At 44.9% G+C, this 21,346-nt stretch overlaps 1 long non-coding RNA gene and 1 pseudogene across 2 annotated transcripts; one reads left to right on the plus strand and one right to left on the minus strand.

The window, feature by feature from the left end:
• Nucleotides 1-3,328: 3,328 nt before the first annotated feature.
• On the minus strand, nucleotides 3,329-6,401 carry LOC124661496. Of its 2 annotated transcripts, XR_006990217.1 has the most exons (3): nucleotides 4,159-6,398; nucleotides 3,945-4,053; nucleotides 3,329-3,856 (listed from the first exon to the last, which is right to left on the minus strand). It is a non-coding gene; the product is annotated as an uncharacterized LOC124661496 (long non-coding RNA). The 2 variants fall into 2 exon arrangements; XR_006990216.1 differs by having other exon boundaries at nucleotides 3,945-6,401.
• A 187-nt stretch (nucleotides 6,402-6,588) lies between these two features.
• Nucleotides 6,589-13,472, plus strand: LOC124663161 (annotated as a pseudogene).
• Nucleotides 13,473-21,346: the final 7,874 nt, after the last annotated feature.

Below are 21,346 nucleotides of genomic sequence, written 5' to 3' on the forward strand. Positions count from 1 at the left end.
ATCTGGCAGGCACGTGGGAGACCTTCCCACAGTACACGCAGAAGGTCTTCGCAGTGGAGTTCTTCGTGGCATGGCATATACGAAGATATTCGCAGGATCGGCCTCAGGAGCACTCACTGATCATAATCAGCAGATGTCACCTCCTGTCCCAAAGGGCCACTAGCCCACTATGATGGACTATCCTCGTACAGTGGGAGGATATTACTGGCGTCCCCGTCGCAGACTATTAAGAAAAAAAAACAGATGATTCGTAAATGGCGTGACGGAAAGGAAAAGCAGAGAGAGGGACGGCTGTTCCTCGAGAGCGGCAGAGGAAGAAGCAGCGCTATGAGCCCTGCTGTCTGTAAGTCTCCCCCTTCCTCTTCGATTTTTTTGCTGGTTTCTGATCCTGCCCACAATACTTTCCCGCCGCACCGATCGAGTTGTTTCTGTAGACTGAAGTTGCTGTTTTGTTCGACTCCTCTTTCTCCTCATGGACGATTCTGGTATTTCATGGTCCACTACCCTCGGTTGACGACCACCCATAGGCCATAGCTGTGGAGTGGCGAGGTTCAGGGATGAACTGAGGAGATGCTACTTTATGCAGTTTAGGCAATGGTTGTACTCCCTCCAATTCATATTACTTGATGCTAAAATGGATGTATCTACAACTAAAATATGTCTAGATATATCTATATTAACATCAAGTAATATGGGTCGGAGGGAGTACAAGAATTGGGGCCTAGACGAACGAGGATTTGAAGCACCAGGGCACCATTGTGTCACTTTTTGAAAAATTCGGAATCGATGCTTTGAAGTTTCAAAAAAGTACAATTGTGGGGCTGCTGCGGGTTTTCGGATCGATGTTCACTAGCCCTGCATGATTTTGCACAATAGTCCACAACTCCACAAGGAATCTTTCATTGTTTGTATCCATAGCCCAAACGTGCATATTCTTCATCAACATGTGCAGAAGTAGATAAAAAAATAATTAAAGCGGCTAGATTAGTTTCTTCTCCCGTCCCATATCATGGTTACTCACCTGTTCTGCATGTATTCCTAAGCAGTCGTGTTCCTAAGGCTGTGCGATAAAAAGTCTGCGTGCATCGATTGATGCAGACGCGCCAAGGCATTTCCCCTTCTCGGAAAAATATATAGCATCTTCCCTTCTACATATTCTATTCATGCAACTCGATCCAAACTAAATCCGCATGTCTAAGCTAACTCATTTCCAATCATAAAGCATATTCATGAGCAAGACCAATCAATGTCAGCTTTGTCTTTTAAAGACAGCTTTGTCTTCCCCGCAAAAGAAAAATGTCAGCTTTGTCTTGAAGTAGAATTTGTGGAAGTGTTTGTCTCAAGTTTAGATTATAGTGCTGACCTACAAAGGTCACAATGTGATATTAAGTTTTAAATAGCTTACTAGGAGTACTTTAGCTTCCTGAAACTTATTATAGTTGTATTTGAAGTTTGAACATAGGCCTGTCGTGTATTTTATTGATGTTGTCATCCATGGCAGGTCATATTTGTTTTCTTCTTCCGCTACTGTTACACGTGGTCATTGCTAGACCACTCTTTCCTTTGCCAAGTAAGAGTAACTAGCAGGAATGGGCGCGGCGGCACGCCGCGCCGATCGTGTGCAATACAATGGTGTTAATAATTTTAAGACAACACTTAAATTGATAGAAGTAATGAATATTTTGTTGTTTAAATAATAGGTTTCAAGGTGGTTGATAACGAAATTTGATACGATTACATGCATAAAAAGTTGATCCTAAGAATGAATTAAATAAGCGGACATCAGAAAGACACAAAAATTAACTCTTGTAATAATAATTCATACTCACACAAAAATTAAGTCTGGTAATAATAACTGGTACTCACATAATAACTGGTAAATAAGCGGGCATCAGAAAGACTCAGCTCTATGTCTTGTTTCCATTTAGATTTGAGACTTTACATGTCACACAATTGATCAACAAACCAGTACATGAATTCATCAGTTTCTAAGAGAAGCTCGCAAGTTCTTGAAGAAAAAAGAAAGACAAGTGGGATTATATTACAAAAAAATACAAATATTCATCTTTCTAAGGTGTCGCAAAAGAAATTGGGTCGAAGAGAAGTTAAGTTGTATGCCTGTCTTTGCCCTGTCATCACCAAACTGTTCTAGGATGTGGCAGAAATTCACTTGGAAAAGGAGGGGAAAACCCTATTCAGTAAAAACAACTTCTATTTTTTTTTGTATTGGACAATACTTTCACCAGTTATTTTAAATGATGCAAATGTGAGATGCCAAGGACAAACCTGTAGGCGATAGAGATTCAGAAACAACTTGATTGAGCAGAACATAGTAGGAGTTGAAGAGTAAAATTATATAAAGAAAGCTATGTCACAAAACACAGATGCACTCCCACGCAAGAGAACAATCAACGATGTAGATTTTTAGCCCAGTGCTTTGGTTGATACAAAATTAGAAATAATAGAACATGGACGCAAAAGATAGTACCGAATAAATGGTTGGTTGATCTGGGTTTTACATGCCCATGCAAATAGAGAAGAACCAATACCTTGAAGGAATCAAGAACAAAATTTCAGACAATGCTCCATCTATGTTGTCCTCTCAGACTAAAATATGTGGAGTTTGTCAATGTCTTTTTTAACCTTGTTGGACAAACAAATTCTTACTGTATGAAGGAAAGAACAACTACGTTATTATAAACTAAAAAGTACTGAAGCTTTTTTGTATTGCATGAACCTCAATAGTAATATCAACATACACTGAATGCTCACTCTCGAGATGGTCCGAGAGGAATAACCCATGTTGAAGGACAGGAGGAAAGATGAAGAGTTGAAGACATATCTGAGAGGAATAACCCATCTTCAGGGAAATGAGGAAAGATGAAGACACAACAATCTCCAACCGTAAGGACAGGAGGTGCGGAAAAATCACCTTCGCCAGGTTAGGTCGGAGCTGTTCTACTGTTGATGACAATAGTTGTGTGGCATTCTTCTGCTTGAGTCACATCAGTTAGCCGTTGGTTGGAGTACATTCATATGTTTTTACTGGGACTTGCATTACTTCCGTTCTTATAGTGTTAAAACTGTACCCCATACTTGGGGGAGTTTCCTAACTGTTAGAATTATAATACTGAAGAAATCCTAAAAGATACACATTTCAGCTAGCATTGTTACCTTACATGTAAGATTTAACAATATGAAAAGGAATCATATATACCATGTTTAGCTGTGCATGGACAGTATTTGCGCATGGATCAGATAATTTTGTTGGGAGTAAAATACCAGTCCCGATCTCCAATTCAGGAAAAGATATGACAATAGCAAGAAGTATTTCAAACAGAGTAGAACGTAATGCATGAATCATGATTACAATGTCAATGACAAAATAGAAATGTTCACACAGCTACAATCTATATTAAGCCAGTGTCAGGATCCTAACTGTTCACGACAATAGGATATCACCATACGACTACATTTACCAAGACAAACACCTCTGCTGCGAGAGAATGCCAACCCACAAAAGAATATGATACAGTAATTATATATGAACCCTTAAAAAATATGAGGTCATGGACTTCGGCTTTAAAGTTTGATAAAGAGGTGGCCCAAGAGGAATATCCCGTGCTCAGGGATCCGGTTAACAACTACCCGTACCACTCTAGGTTTGAAGAGAAGCATGGGATCATAAGTCAGGTGGCTCTATTCTCATCTGCTCCATACATTGCGGGAACTGCACCAAGGCCATGAGCTTGGTTCCACAACCTGGGATCTCTTGGAGTTCTGTAGATTTCCTTCACGTACTTGTTGGATGACCAGAGAGGGTCGGTAAAGGTTCAGGTCAGAACTATTAATGTTCCTGCCCAAGCATGTTGCAGAATTAATTTAGCATCATTTGCATAGTACCAGACAAACTGATTGAGAAAAGCTGAAGGAGAATAAATTACATTGTTATTTGTCCAGATCAAGAATTCACTGATGTACAGACGCCAAAGTGTTGAAAAAAACTAAAAGTCTCATGTGTCTATTGTTGTCCTTCAGCCTCAAGTTGTTATCCTGAAATAATAGCAACCGCAGAGTTGAGATCAATTACTAAAGGCTAAAGAATTGGAAGCAAATAAGCTCAGCACAGTTGAAACTTGTAAAGTTCAGTAATCAGACCTGTAAGTCCATGTGTCAGGAATATATATGGCTTGGAGTTTTGAATATATATCAGGAAGATGATTCTACTAAGAACAACACATTAGTTACTCCATCTTTCTTCTGTCGGGCTAAAATATGGAAGATTGTTCATGCCACTTTTTCACTCTTGTTGGACAAAAAACTCTTATATTACAGAAAGGCAAGATTAACTATGTTACTACAAAACTAAACCTATATCTACAATACAGAGGTGGTTGGAGACAATAAGCAAGGGGTGTCCATTAGACAGATTGTGCAGTGTTAGGAGTCCACCCAATCACCTCATGACTCTCTCCCAGCCACTGCACCACATTTCCACTCGCAGTAGCACTCACAAGTCTCCTACCAGGAGAAAGAGCAACGAAAAGTGAATGGGCTGCAATAGGAAATCACATTCAAAGAGAGAAATATAGGAATAAACAGATTTATTTTGAGCACCCTGTTTCCACCTTCCTCTAATATGTACTAAAGATCACACATGGAAACAATGTTTCTGAAGTGTGAGCATTAGGGCATTTTTACCTCAACCAGAAGATTGCAGAAGAGGATAGAGGTCACATGACAGCTCTTCAATGGTCTCTAACATGGCCTAGGTACCTAGTACAATGAGTATAAAGAAACTGGAATGGCCAAGACATAATAGCATTGAGTTTCTTCTCTTTCTAGTGATCTACAGTCTTAGGCTACTGAAGCCTGAGAGATCCTGAGAGTTCTTGGCAGCTGACCGATCAATGTATGGATTTTATGCTATCCTGATACATCACTAACTTTGTTCAAAAAAAAAATACATCACTAACCACTCTAATATGAATTGACCACTAACCACTCTTAACATAATTTTCTTGGCATTAATATACCATCTTACAGTTCCTGCAGTCATGATGGAACTCCAACAGCAAGAGATGGAAAAGAACGCATGCAAACACAAACATGAGTATATACCATCTAGAATGTTTTTGATAAACCAGTGTAATACAATACATCATCAGTCAATGGGCAAACACAGATTCAACTGGTTAATATGAGATACGTAGAAAAAAGAGAACAACTGCATTGAGTAATGGTTTTATTATTTCTAAAATGGTCTACATCACTTAAGTAGATCTATTTTCTAGAATTATGCAACTTTTAGCTAGAATTGAAGAAGCGCGTATTAAATAGTACATTTACCGTTGTATATATATCTTTCTTTTCCAAAACTATTATTGTATAGAAGTTGGTACATTATTCTAGGCTTTCACACATATATACATATAATAAAGCTACATGAGATAGATATTAGTTACAGTCTGGTCTAACCACGCAAGAAATTATAGTTTCTATACTAATGATATGCTCCTGCAATTTTCTTGTAAAGAAAATGGGTCCTTACCTGTTTAATTTAGAGTAATAGCATTAGGGGCACCACATGAACATGCAAACCAATCAGTCGAAGGAAATAAAAAAATTGTGGCTGAACCAAACCTATCTGTCCAAACTGTTAAAAAATTGCAGCAGAGCAACTCCATGAAACCTCTCAAATCGATTGTTCCTGTTGCCTCCAGTGCTCCTAGAAGTCTGTGTCATCGTGAAGCCCTGCTCTTCACGTGGACCCTAGATGGATACTACCACGGAGACCTTGCCTGCCTCCTCAGCCTAGAAAATCGACAGCCAAGCGTAGCTGCTCCATGAACCCCATTGTCGGCAGTGTCGTAGAACTCCATCACGACGCACCAAGGCCAGGGTTTATATACAACGCGATGGAAATCTGATGTCCAAGACCCAGGTAGCTATGTTCGAGAAGGGCACCAACTACTCCTCACCCCTGCAACATCGCTGCTGCCTGAAATTGACAGAAGCAGAGGGGAGGCGAGACGGGAGAGGCATAGAGTGGAGGAGGGAGTACATGCGCACCAAACTGGAAAACCACTGGCGTCGCTGCCGGTCCTGTTGTCAACGCGGCCGTCCCCGTCCTTGCGTCGTTTGCCGCTGCTGCCAGAGAAAGAGGTGAGACGCAGGGTGAAGGAAGGGGGTGTTATCATCAATTTTTCCTCGACCGGCTGGCCTCCTCCGTCCGGTGCTCAGGTGGTGCCTCTAGCTCATTGCCGCCAGGCTCTAGCTTCAGGGGAGGGGAGCGAGGAGAGGCTCTCTCGTCTGCTGGAGGACGCTGCGGCGGCTCCAGCCGTGCGTGGCTGTTTATGGCGGCGCGACACATCGTCTCCTGCTCCGGCGCCAGACGTCGGGCACGGGTGATGCACTGCCAGAGGAGGGAGCTCAGCGCCTGGAACCGCGTCAGCGCGGCGGCACCGTCGCCGGCCATGTCGCCTGCGGCCAGGAGCTCTTTCACGTGCGCGCTCCTTGAGCACCCCCAGGGACTCCGCCGAGAAGTGGCCCATCCGCTCGCGCAGCCGCGGCGGGGATAGGCGGTCGATGAGATCCCACACGTCGGCGCACGGCAGCACGGCCGTACGGGAGGCACGCAGGTGGCCTTGCTGCCGGAGCTCTAGTTCTGCACAGCGCGGGCCAGGAGCCCAGGAATCAGGTACCCACGCGCCGCAGGAGCCGGGATCCACAACAATCGCAGGGGGTGAGCAGCGGGGCGGCGACCGCGAGGTGGAGGAGGGACGCGAGCGGGGAAGCGGCTTGAAGCGCTTGGAGGAGGGGAGCCGCGGGAGGTGGGTGGGCCGTCGGAGGAGCTGGAGGCCGCCGCCTCCTCCTGTCCCTCGTCTCCATGGTGGCGTCGGCCGGTCGGCGCCGGACCAAGCCTGGGCGAGGTAAAAGATGCGGAGGACGGGAGGAGGCCAAATTGGAAGCAGCGGTGGGGATGCCTCTAGAATACTTCACCACGGTCACACGAGTCATGCGGAATTGACACGACAGTAGCTCGATGACTCGATGGTTCGAGAGGGACACACGAAGAGAACACAAAATCCAGTCAAAGCGGTATAGCCACCGGGCAATAAAGATGAAACGAACAAACAAAAAACGACATGACGCCCGACACATCATGCAAAACCATCAATCACCTTCAGAGTGGGTCCCAACCACGTCATAGCTATGACCACACCAGCAAAACACCAAGACAGCCTACCAAGGAAGCACCGGAAAGTAAAGTATATAAAACCACACACATGTTAACACCACATGAACTCTCACCTTCCGCAAAAATTCTACGGGGCACCAAAAGCAGTCCACACAAAGAAATACAGAGCACCAAAGCCTTACGTGTCAGCACCATGTTAATCACCAAGTCTCCCCAAAATTCTGAAAAAAAAAAGATGTTTGTTCCCGGTTAATATAGTAGTTATGAAGAGAAGAAGCCGCTACAGACATTTCGACCATATAACATTGCTCACCGTGGATCAAACGGGGAAATACCTGAGGAAACAACTGCTGCTTACCTCGTACAGCTCAGAGAATTGCTCTAACATAAAATATAGTACTATATTTCTTTTTTGCATATGGAATGTGATACCTTTGTTAAGAGGATACACCATTTCATGGTTACATTTATTACATTGACCATTGTAAATGCTACTAAACTCGGTCCTGATAGCTTTTAATCACGTTACCTTTCACCATAGGAAACTAGGATAACGAACTCTAAAAAAATCATATTGCAGAGGGCTATTGAAGAAGGTGCGGATTTTATAGAGACTGACATCCTTGCTAGCAAAGATGGAGCATTGATCTGCTTTCATGATGTAACACTTGACGAAATAACTGATGTTTCCAGCCGTAAGGAGTTCGCAAATCGAAGAAGAACCTACCAGGTGGAATGGCTAAATGTTACAGGCTGGTTTATAGGTAGGCTTATTATAATCAACCCTGATTTCCTCATCCATTCTTGTAAATCCTTGTAGATATATATGTTTGCAGCATGAAAAATAAGCAATAGGACGCAACAAAGTATCTCATTGACTCAAAAATTGCAAGCTTTTAGAACTGAAACTAGTTTGCGCACAATTTCCTGGAATCATCATCCAGTACATTCTGCCAGCATTAGTAATCGCTATTATGGTATTTTGTGGAATACCATGAGTTACAATGAGTACCCAGTTGCAATACTGAGTACTGACCATGCCCACCAGCATAGAAAACATAAATATCTGTGGTTGGTAGACCTATCTGCATATTGCTATGGCGAAACTAAACTTGAATGGCAAACCTATGAATTTTCAAAATATTTTTTCAATCATATTTGCAAACTAATAAACTAATTGCTGATATGTATACAGTGGACTTCACACTTGAGGAACTTAAAACACTGAAAGTGAAACAGCGTCACCCATTCAGAGATCAACAATACAATGGTATGTGGATGTGTACTTGAGCATTTTCTTTTGTTTTTATTCCCGTGATCACCACAGAGAATATTGTACTTTCAAAGATCAATTTATGGCCTTGTCAATGCATCAATTTAGTGTCTCATAAAAAAGATCAATTTGTAAAAGGAGAAGTGTATCATGTGTAATTCTTCCATTCTCTGTTCATTTACCTTCCTTCCAGTTGCCACTTGCCACCAACTAATAGATCGAATACTTTATTCCTTGATTGACATGCATTTTAGTCTTCACCAAAACTATTTTGTTTTTCATAAGTAGCTTGATCTTACTTAGAGTTAGTAGATAATTTTTTTTCTTATCTAAGCTAACAAAATACATTAACTAATCTGAAAGATGCAATCTAATCGCATATTTTCGAGTTAATAATCATCATTTTTTTTTTCCTGATATGCAGGTAAATATTCAATAATCACATTTGAAGAGTTTATTTCAATTGCCTTAGATGCAAGGAGAACAGTTGGAATATACCCAGAGATTAAAGATCCAGTTTTTATCAACAAACATGTAAGTTCTACTGTTCTCAAGAAGCACTAGGTACACTAAGGATTCTCACCATTTTCTAATGAAATACTTTCTGGCAAGAAATAGTCTTAGAAGGTACAAAAAAATTCTGTGCAAATTGAGTATTCTAGGGTATGATTTAGCTTTTGGAAGGTTCTTTTGATACATAGGTATAGATAGACAACAATGCAGCATTTGATATGTTTTACCTTATAAGTACTTCCCCTTGATTTTGATGATCCGAACATTCGAAGAACTTTAAATTTGTTCAGTAATCATACGCAAATTTTCTAATTTCTACAGTGATGTAAGCAATGAGATTGTAATCTACTGTTGACAGGTAAAGTGGGCAGATGGAAAGGCGTTTGAGGAGAAGTTTGTGGATACCTTACTAAAGTATGGATATGGAGGTCAATATATGTCTGAGAATTGGCTAAAACAGCCTTTGTTTATACAATCCTTTGCTCCCACTTCCCTTGTACATGCATCAAAATTGACAGACTCTCCTAAAATCTTTTTGATTGATGATTTCGCAATCAGAACACAAGACACAAATCAGGTACATATCTTGTGTAGTGAACTGTATCATACATGAGTTTAAATTGTATCACAGGAAAGTAATTTATGTCTGGATGGACTACATCTGGGATTTTGGTGCTTCAGCAGTTCCGTCTCACTGTATGAAATTAGTGATGTCATATTTTTTTTGTTACTTGCAGTCATTCTGGGAAATCACTTCAGATGACTACCTTGCATATATTAGTAACTATGTTGTCGGCCTTGGTCCATGGAAAGATACTATTGTTCCAGCTGTAAATAACTATTTGATGGCACCATCTGATCTTGTTGCAAGAGCACATGCTCATAATCTACAGGTGTGATTTTTTTTTATAGAAAGTTGCGATATTTGTTTGTATTCCTTACATTTATCTGGAGTTAGTACTTTCATCAATACTTATAAATTAATACGTACAAGCTGTGCTAATTTTTTATGCATTCACTATTATTCTTGTGAGGCCAATATAATTTAAGACCACCTTCACACTTGTTTTGTTTAAATGTATTTGTTCAGTCTGAAAGTTAAAATCACAAGAAGAACTCAACAAAACCTCATTGTTGTCTTTTTAATTTATTTTACGTCATGAGTATTGACTAATCAGTAACTGAGTTCGATGGAACAAAACACATGACCTAGCACCTGCAGGCTTAACAAAGTTAGCCTTGTACAGTTATTTTTTCTTTTTCTGAACTTTCTTGTAGCTCTGCTACAATCTTGTAATGCTCCCGTCCTCTGACGGGTTTCTTCTAATCTAACGTTTAGGCATGTGTTCAAGAAAAAAACACATGACCTATTTAAGGACTCTCCATCAGGAACTAATTGTTGTGATGAAGTCTCAGATGCTCAATTTTAACTATCGTTGGGGCACAACTCTGCTATAAATTCTCTTGATTCCTGAAGGACCAAATTGTTACCTACATTTTCCATGCTAGATAGTTTGTACATAGAGTCCTAGACATATGTTAAATTGCATCTGTTGTTTCTGCAGGTACACCCTTATGCATTCGTGAATGAGAATCAGTTCCTGCACTTCAACTTTCATCAGGATCCCTATGCTGAATATGATTTCTGGATAAACACGGTAGGGGTTGATGGATTATTCACAGATTTTCCTGGAAGCATACACCGGTACCAACAAATGACATCTCCACACCCAAAGGACGCAACTGCGGAAAACCTCCTAGTAAATATTGGTCAGATGATCGCAGCATATGAAGGTCTGTGAATAAGTATGGGTTGCTGATAATCACTCAAAATTTCCAGCATTTGTTGCTCAAGACCAAAATGAGTCAACATTTTGCGGTCCGTGTGGACCTTGGAAGATGGCAAATATACGTTGTTTCTGATGGTTTTGAAGTTAACACGAGTTTAAATATACTACTTCACCATTCACCGAAACCCTTGAATCTCAATGAAATTTTTCTATGTATCGCAATTATCATTTTTGTGGATGATTTATGGGAACTTATTAAAAAGCAGTTTGCTCAGTTGACCTAACTTTCGACTAAGTGGGCATGTGCGGAAATTCAATTCGGCTCCCGAGTGCCATATGCTCCATCCACGCAAAAATGCATATTTCTAAATATTAAATAATTCTAACAAAAAAAATCCACGTATACATCTAGATAATATACGTGCATTCGTACAGTTTCGCGGAAAACCGATATTTTTTTATTGCCAATGTAAAAAAAAAAAGACAAAACATGTCCCGCAAAAAACTTTATTTTTTAGCACCAAATTTTGTCTTTTTACACAGCCCAAGCGACAAATCAATTTTTGATGGAAAGATTTTTTGTACATGTAGCATGTGAAGATGTACACGTAAATTTTTCGTATAAAACTTTTTAACATTTTAAAATATATTAAATATGTCTAAACGTGTTCGCTCCAAGAGCATATATGCACCCAAGAGCTCCAAGAGCCAAAAGATCGCTCTCTGTCCATTCTGCAACTTGTTCCCGGACGCCAGGTGGTCACTGGTCAGTGATCACTTGATCGGGCAGGCGGCAGCTGCAGCATGTGTTTCTTGGTGGCTGCATGGTGAATGCATAAGATGAAGGATAAAGATTCCAGTTCAAAAGGGTTGCTGGCTGCTTGGTGAATGCATAAACTTCACATTGGGAAGGAACCGGTCTTCTTCTCTGTTTTGGACAGATGTTATCTCACCAATCTTAAAGCAAGGGGAGGATAAGCTGGAGAGAACCCAACGAAACGTTCCAGGCCAGCCTTTGAAGGATAAAAATTTCAGGCCACACAGCTTAAGCAGAGGAAAGGATGGAGGCGGCGGCTCTGGCTCGGTTGCCGGAGTATGCCTCCGTCAGCGGACTGCTCACCGGTAACGCCATCTCTTCTCAGTGCTCACTCTAGTCATTTGCTAAAGAGTAGGAAAATTGTAGCCTTAGCTTGGGGTAGCATCCCAATTTACAGTGCAAAAACCACAGTCTTCCTTGCCGTTGAGGTTTCAAAGTTCAACAGGTAATTGTCCAGGATAGATAGGTCGGTAAATCGTACTACTCGGCCACCCATGGATCAAGGTTAAAACTACCATATTTCTATAGTTTTGTAGCAGACTGCGTAAGCAGTGGGTTGCATCTTTGACTCAAGGTTAGCTGATAAGAACTTGAGATTTTTATATGCATCTGGCGTAAGTCATTTAGTCAAACTTCTAACCCAACCGGTGCTGCTCCAACAGGCATGGTACGCATGCCTCGGTCATATCTGTAGAAAATTTATCCACGCTAGCAACAAAATTGCGCCGCTTGGACGAGTTGGACGGGTACTGTATTCTTACTATAGTCTATACCCAATACGATCTCATCGGTTGGTATCTGTGGAGTTTGACTAGTACTGTCTTAATCTCGCCCGCAACCCTTTTGACCAGGACCTGCAACTTGGTTATAGAAGTCCAGTGCCGTTCTTTACTTTAGCTTCGTTCAGTTGAGCAATGACTAGCTGCTCCCAACTCTGCTGAGAAATATCACGGAAGCGCACATAGTCTTCATTCAGGAGGGGAATAATATCTCATCTCGGAGAAAGCTTCCTGCTTTTGTAAGGAGAGAATTTGACACTTTGACAGCCGGCGTTTCCAACAGGAAAGAACGAGAGCAACTTTTTTGTATCACACAATCAATCATGCGTGGCAGCAACTCTTTCATGTCAAGTCAAATGATCCCCGATTTCCACCGATAGTCAGAGAGTGCTGTGCTGAATTTCCTCGCAGGCAAAAGATGGCCGTCACGCCAGAGGCGATCGCGCACGGCAACAGCGGCATTCGCAGCCTCTCCGGCGCCCGCCGGAGCTGCGAGCTTCGCCACCGCGCCGCCCACGACGAGGATTGAGCGACGGCCCGGAACAAAGGTCAGAGTCCCATCCATCGTGGAGTACTATGTCGTCGGCATTGTATATTATTCAGTCATCAGTCAATTCATCAATCAGTCGTGGCCCAAAGTTTCTACGTTGTACAGTAGTACCTGATGACATTATTTTCTCGTGTGTGAATTCTGTATCGGCAGTGTGCGGCACGGCGGAGGCGGGCGGACATCCAGTCGGACACGTACGTGCTGCTGGAGCCCGGGATGGAGGAGGAGTTCGTGTCCAAGGAGGAGCTGGAGGAGAGGCTGGTGGGGTGGCTGGAGAGGTGGCCGGGCGGCGAGCTTCCCCCGGACCTCGCCAGGTTCGACAACCTCGACGACGCCGTCGCGTACCTCGTCCGGTCGGTGTGCGAGCTGGAGATCGACGGCGAGGTCGGCTCCGTGCAGTGGTACCAGGTCCAGCTCGAATAGCTAGCTTTGGCACCGTCGTGTCTACCGTGCAGCACGTGTACCTAGTTCCAAGGAACGAAAGTTTTGGCCAAAATATATCATCATCCTTTGGTAGTTTGGTGCCTGCCAGCTAGTGTCACTTCTTCAGCTCCCAGTGTTTGCCCTCAAGCTACCTCTTCAGATAATGGACGGCTAGGATGATCACCAGGAGATCTACGGATCACATCCTCCTCCCCGCGTTTTCCTTCGTGTTGTCGCTTGCCATATAAGCCAGTCGCGTCCTCCAAAGCATCCCCTAAACCGCGCCGGATTGAACGTTTGGGGGACGTGTTTTGTTCGTGCCGCGTTTAGGGGACGTCGCTCCCCAGCCGCGTCCCCCAAACGCCGCCCCCAAATGAATATTGGTGCATGAAAATAAAGGTTTTCATTCAATTTTAATTATATATTACAAAGTTTGAATGAAAACGGCTAGATTTCTTCTAAACCTAGACTACTGACCGCCCGGCGGTGCGTTCGACGGTCCCGCCCCGTCGTCGCCTCCCCTACGCCGCAGCTCCTCTTGCGCGCGCCTCCTCTCCTTGCGTTCGGCGGTGGCCCGACGGCTCCTTTCCCGCCGCGCGTCCTCCTCCGCCCTCCCCTGCTGCGCCGCCTGGAGGGAGAGCTCGATGGCGCGTAGAATCTGCGCCTCTTCGCGGGCACGGGCGTCGTCCTGGAGCTTCTTCTCCGACTCGAAGGACTCGACGAGCGCGCGCTGCTGATCGGCCGTCTCGTCCGGGTGCGGCCCGTCGTCGTTGGACCACTTGAACTCGACGTCGTCGTCGTCCTCCACCTCGGTCTCCTCCGCCTCGGCCTCCTCCTCCTCCATTGGCGCATCGTCCTCCACATCTGTTGGCGCCTCCATCATCGCCGCCGCCAACACGTCGGCCTCCGCCGCCAGCCGGTCCGCCCGCCTCCCCCAGATCGCCGCCAGCGCCGCCTCCCGCTGCCGACGCTCCTCCGCCGCCAGCTGCTGCTGGCGCTCGATCGCCTCCCGCCGATCTCGGTACAGCGCATCCCGCTCAACGCGCTGGCGCCGGCGCTCGTCAGCCCACCGCTGCTCTATCTCCTCCCGGTACCGGCATCGTTGTCACGTCGAGGCGTCAGACGCCGCAACGGTGTCGCACTGCTGCTCGTGCCACGCTGCTGCCGCCGCGGCCTCGCCAGCAGCGGGGCCATGGGCGCAGAACGCCGCTAGATCCGCCGCTGCGCCGCCTCCCGCTGGCTGGCGGGCCTGCTGCTGCATTGCCTCCCGCCGCTGCTGATGGTGTGCACGCCATCGCTCTTCCCGGGCCGCTGCTGAGGGGTCGGTGTCGACCTGCGTTTCCGGGACTGCAAGTGGAGGAGACGGCGGTGGAGGGAAGTGGCCAGCGCTGGGGCGGTTCGCCATTGCCACTAGTGGTGGAGGAGACGGCGGTGGAGCGACGAGGGCTGTGTTTGTTGCCGACGGGGTGTGGTGGCTACTATTGAGCCGGGAGACCTTTTATAGACGCCGGCGTCGGGAAGAAAGCGCGGGAAGATCGCGCGGGAACGGGCGGTGGCGTGCGAACGCCGGCGACGCGTGGAGGCTGCGCAGCACCGACGAGACGTCTCGCCTGCCCCTCCGTCGCCATTAAGGCAAAGATGTCGCCGTGTGTCACTGCGCGCGAATAACTTCCGTCGCGAGGTAGGCGACGGTTAGGTTAAAATTAACCGTGCCGGCCGACGGGTCGGCTCCGCCACTCCCCGCCTCGCTTTTCGTTGTGTCCGGCGTGCCCGGTGCGTCCCCTGTGGGACGGGGACGGGCTCGGGGCGCCGGACACCGTATCGGGGCGCGCCGGACAAAAATGGACTTTGGGGGACGCGGCTGGAAAGGTTTTTTGGTCCGGCGCGCCCCAAATCCCTTTGGGGGACGCTTTGGGGGACGCGGCTGGAGATGCTCTTATGAGTAGTATTGATGAACTAATGTGTCTGTGACATTTATAACATACATTTAAATATGACTATTCTCAGTTCTCAGATTATGTCATCAAATCTCAGATTAGCATGAATCAAAAAGCAAATTTAACGGTTCAGATGATTTTTCTTAGTTGCAACTCCAATTGCAATTAGAAAAATTTCACTTGCAAGTGAGTTAAAAAAAAACTCAGTTGCAACCCAACTTACACCTCATATATACGAATCACGATATAAATCAAATGGTGTAGAACTTGATCGAGCACGAACTTCGTTCTCAGCTAGCCGAGAGCTAGCAAATCTCTTTAGATATGAATACAGATCGGGCTCGAAACTCTAGACTACACTTTCCATTCTCGTTTCCTTCCTTTTTTTCCTTGGCGACGGTGCGGCTTCATACGGGTACAAGACAGCTGACCTAATCATTCAAGTAGCTGAATATACAGATCAATTTGAGGATCTGATGGATGACTTGCAAGATGAAAATACCAGTCTCACTACTAAGCACGGTTTGTCCGTTTCCATGTTAATGGCCGACTCCAAGCAAAAAATTCCAATTGAGGCCACTACGGCCTATATCTCTGACACAAGCTTCTTGGCTAGCAATTGGCATGTAACAAGCCAACCTAGCACCAACGCAGTTTTCCAAGTTCGATATCTTTAGACAAATATGGGTGCTATGGAAGCCAACCTAGCACCAACGCAGTTTTCCAAGTTCGATATCTTTATACAAATATGGGTGCTATGGAATTAGTAGTAACCCTCTCGCTAGGGTTTATTGCTCCGGTGGCGATTCCAAATCGCCCAGTGAGATCGAGTTGATCCCGAGTCTTTCTCAAATTCATGTCCGCTATATCTACTCCTGGCTTGGTTCTGGTGATCCACGTAATCCCTCATGCCCTTGTTTGTTTATTGTCGATGCGATCTAGGGTTTGGCAACTCATGATGGCGGAAAAGACGACGAGTGGCTTGCCACGTTCGGCAACCTGGAAGGAACCGAAGATTGATGACTTGCTGGCTCATCTTGATATCCGCGATGATGAACTGGACAATGTGGTAATTGTTGTGGAGGAGGTCAAGGATTACCAGAAGGAGGCGAGGTGGATGGCGATCGGGAAAGTTCATACATCAAGATCATTTAGTGCAGATGCACTATTTGGGAAGATGAAAGCGATCTAGAACATATTGAGGGACCCGATCTGCCATGAAGCGTGATATAACTTGTTCATCTTCCAGATCCATTACTTAGGGGATTGGAAGAAGGTCGTGCACCAAGGTCCGTGGACTTTCCGTAGTTGGGATCTGCTCATTAAGGACTATGATGGTAGGGAGGATTCGTAGAAGGTCACCTTCAGTGTCTATATGACTGGGCTCAGATCCATAACATCTCGAAACTTTATCGGAAAGAGGTGGTGATAGATGACCTCGCTCAGAAAGTAGAGAAAACCAAAGAAGTTCAGATGGCTCCGAAGTTGTTCTTTGAAGGAAATTACGTGCACATGTGGGTGATAATCGATGTTGGGAAGTCACTGATGTGTTTCATGTCTCTCTCGATTCAGGGCAAGGATAGGAAAAGGTTGGGTGTGGAGTACGAAAAAATTCATTTCATACGTAAACATTGTGGCTTACTTGGGCATGACCACAAAGAGTGTGGCGATGGAGTGTGGGAGGCAAATGACCTCCAGTATGGAGACCAGATGCTGGCACTTCGTCGAAGCAATGCCCCAGCTTTGGAACCACGTCTCTTCTTTCTGCATGGCCCGAGCCGAGGTGGTTTTGCTGGGCGTAGTGAATTTTAAAGACTCTGCTATAAGCTCTGTGAAGTATTCTCCTATGGAGGAAGACGAGGAGGATGATGATCATTCAGGTGCAAAGAAGAAACTTGAATTGAGTGGAACGGTTGATGTTAATGGGGACAACAACATCTCAGGCTCTGAAGAAGATAAGGAACCAGAGATGCCTCCTCCACCACCAGGCTATGTAAATCATCAAGACCGCTCGAAGCAAAGGAAAACTATCACCACTGAAAATGACTTGGCAAAATCGGCAGCGTTAGGGTGGAACAATCGCGGTGTGGAGCAATCGCTGACTATTCAAGAACTTGTTTATCTAGTGCAGGCCTACAAGCCGAGTCTCGTGTTTATTTGCGAGACAAGACATAGTTTAGAAAGAGTGAAGAATTTAGGATACAAGATTGGTATGAGAAACTGCTACCAAGTGTCAGGGGATGGTAAAGGAGGTGATTTGGTTTTGTGCTGGAGCGATGATGCACAATAGACGTTCTATCCTTCAGTAAGCGCCACATTGATCTTCATGTCAGTGGCAGTCCGTATGAGCACATGTGGAGAGCCACCTTTGTATATGGCGAGCTGGAACTAGTGGATTGGCGTCGGATGCCGGAAAAGCTGCGGCATATCCAACCTAGTTTGGATAAACTCTAGCTCATGATGGGTGATTTTAACGAAGCTATGTGGCACGAAGAACACTTCTCACACATTGCACTATCGGAGAGGCTGATCCTAGACTTTAGAGAGGTACTATCTCATTGTGATCTCCATGACATTGGCTTTGTTGGCACCCCATGGACCTTCGATAACAAGCAAAAAGGATATCTTAATGTGAAAGTAAGGGTCGACCGCGTTGTTGCCTCTCTTGCATGGTCAAATATTTCCCTTGATCACCCGCTGAGACACATTTCGTCATCGCGGTCAGACCAATGCCCCATCCTTCTAATGGTAGAGTGTGCATCTAACTATAGATTAGACTGTTCGATTAACAATTGCGAAGTCGCTTGGGAGAGGGAGCCTTCCATCCCAGCCGATGTTGAGGAAGCCTCGTCACAACATGTTTCTTGCCAAGACCTCGGAGATATCTCCTCGTCCTTAAGATCGGTGATGTCCATCCTCTAAAGCTAGAAATCACACATTCAAATCTATTCCAAAGGATATTGATGAGAAAAGAGAGCAACTCAATAGCCTCAGCCAGCTAACAAACGATGAGAGCTCTATCAAGAAAATTGGCTTGGAAAAGGATACCAGTGAACTGCTCCATAGAGAGGAGATAATTTGGATGTGAAGTTCTCATATTGCATGGCTACGGAAGGGGGGGGGGTGGAGGAAAAAGAAAAACAACATCCGAAAGCTAAAAGGCCACATGGAACTTGGACATTGGACACGATGCAGAAGGAAAATATGGCGAGGGAGCTTTCCCAGAATCTTTACATGAAGGACGAAAATGTCGATCCTAATATTATCAGTGTGCTCCATTCTCTGAAAAAGAGATAAGCGATTCCCTCTTTCAAATTGGCTCGCTAAACGCTTTAGAGCCGAATGGTTTCCTAGCCCGATTTTTTCAACACAATTGGGGACTTCTACGTGATGAAGTTATCAAAGCAGTGCAACGATTCTTCTCAGATGGGATCATGCCGGAGGAAGTAAATGACATCGCCATTGTTCTGATTCCAAAGAAGAATTAAAGGATTTTCGGACAATAAGCTTATGCAGTGTAATTTTCAAAGTGGTGTTAAAGTTCTTGGTGAACTGCCTCTACCCCATTCCGAAAGACATCATCCCACCAACAAAGAGCACATTTATTCCTCGACCCCTCATTATTGACATTGCACCAATGGCCTGCAGTGCATCCACTCTATACAAAATTCAGCTGCCCGTAGGAATTTATGTGCGTACAAACTGGATATGGCTAAAGCGTATGATCGTGTCGATTGGAGATTTCTAGAGGGGGTTTTAGCGAAGTTGGGCTTTCACAATCAACGGATTCGGTGGGTGATGGCGTACGTCACCACCTTGCGTTATTCGATTCACTTTAACGGACATATGTTGAACCCTTTCGCTCCATCTCATGGTATCCGCCAAGTTGATCCTCTTTTCACTGTACATGTTCCTATTTGTTGTTGATGGTTTGTCTTGCCTTATCAGAAAACAAATCGAGAACACTGCCTTACATGAGCTCCACATTTGCCGGTGAGCATTGGGGATATCCCATTATTTGTTCGTAGATGAGAACCTCTTATTTTTGATGGATCAATTGCCCAAGCTCAAATTGTCAAATCAATCTTTGCTAAATCTGAGCAAAGCACATGGCAGTTGGCGAGCTTAGGAAAATGCTCCATATTGCATGCTGACCAATGCCCACGTAAAGTGCAAGCTGAGCTGAAGGACATCCCCAAATATGAAACCACCTGTTTTGAGGAAAATACCTAGGGCTTTCGGTGCTCGAAGGTAAGTTGAAGAAGGGAAAATTTAAACCTACTAAGGAAAAGTTCATGAAGCATGCTAGTGACTGGTCTGATAAGTATATACCCCTAGGGGAGAAAGAGATCCTTATTAAATTAGTTCTACAATTTATATCTACCTACACAATGAGAGTTTTCAAATTCCCAGTTGGTCTCATTGATGATCTGTCGCATTTAATCCGCATTTTTTGGTGGAAAAATGAAGAGGATTGGCGGAAGATGCATTGGATGTCTTAGGATAAAATGACACGACCAAATTCACACGGTGGTGTTGACTTCAAAGATCTTAGAGTCTTCAACCAAGCCCTGCTAGCTAGACAGGCCTAGTGCATCGTACAGTTCCCTAACAATTTATGTGCAAGGCTTCTAAAAGCTAGGTACTATCCGCGAGTGATTTACTTGGCATTGACTTCATCTAGAACCAATCTCAAACCTGGCAGGGAGTAATGCATGGGCTAGACCTTTTTAAGAGAGACGTTGTCTAAAGAATCGGCTGGGGTATGCAAGTGAAGATCTTCCGTGATAACTTGCTACACCAGCCGAATGAGATGCAAGTGGAAGGCAGGCGGCACAGATAGGTCTCTGAAATCATTACCCCTAACTAGGACCTAGGATGAAGCTACAGCCCGTGACTGGTGTGTCCCTCGGGACGCGGATGCTATTCTCTCTATTAATCTGCCAACCAGAGCTTTGTGATGATTTTGTAGCCAGGAGTGATGAGAGCAATGATATCTTCAGTATCAGATCAGCCTACCGTCTTGTTGTACAACCAACGCTCGACAACTTATGCCAATGTAAGTCTAGCTCGGAGCCCTCTAGTGATCGCTCCATGTGGAACCTTGTGTGGAAAGTCGACGTGCCGCAAAAGCTGAGAGTATTTTCTTGGAAGGCTGCAACTAACACCCTTGCAGTGCGCTCGGGTATCCACCATTGTATACCATCAATCGATCTCATCTGCACAATATGTGGACGTACAATCGAAGATGGTCATTATTCACTAGTCGACTATACCCTCGCTCGTGCACTGCGTGATGAAGCTAGAAAGTTATGGTAGCTGATACGTCCAATTTGCATCACTATTTTATATCATAATTTGTTGTTATTCATTGATATATTTCATATTGGGACACAATACTTATGTTATTTCATCTATTTTGCATGTTTCATGATTATTTGGGGATCGAGCACCGGAGCCGGGATTCTGCTGGAAAAAGCACCGTCAGGATGCAATATTTCGGAAGATCAATTATGGAAGGAAGTTTTACAGAAACTCCTATTTTTCCAGATGACGGAGGAAGCCAGAAGGGGGAGCCAGCTGGACCCAGGGTGGGCCCACACCATAGGGTGGCGCGGCCCAAGGCCTGGCCGCGCCACCATGTGGTTTGGAGGCCCCTCGGCCCCTTTCGCCTCCTTTTCTTCGCGAAACCCTTCGTCCCGAAGACCTAAGCCACAGAGGAATCCTCACGAAAGGTTACAGCCGCCTCTGCGGGGCGGAGAACACCAGAGAGAAAAGAGCTCTCCGGCGGGCAGGAATCCGCCGGGGAAATTCCCTCCGGAGGGGGAAATCGACGCCATCGTCACCGCCATCGAGCTGGACATCATCTCCATCACCATCATCATCATCTCCACCATCATCACCGCCATCTCCTCCGCAGCACCTCGTCACCGCCGTAGCAATTTGGGTTTGATCTTGATTGTTTGATAGGGGAAACTCTCCCGGTATCTATTCATACTTGTTGTTGATGCTATTGAGTGAAACCATTGAACCAAGTTCATGTTCAGATTGTTATTCATCATC

This window comes from Lolium rigidum, chromosome 6 (assembly GCF_022539505.1).
Source record: "Lolium rigidum isolate FL_2022 chromosome 6, APGP_CSIRO_Lrig_0.1, whole genome shotgun sequence".
In the NCBI taxonomy this organism is placed as follows: Eukaryota; Viridiplantae; Streptophyta; class Magnoliopsida; order Poales; family Poaceae; genus Lolium; species Lolium rigidum.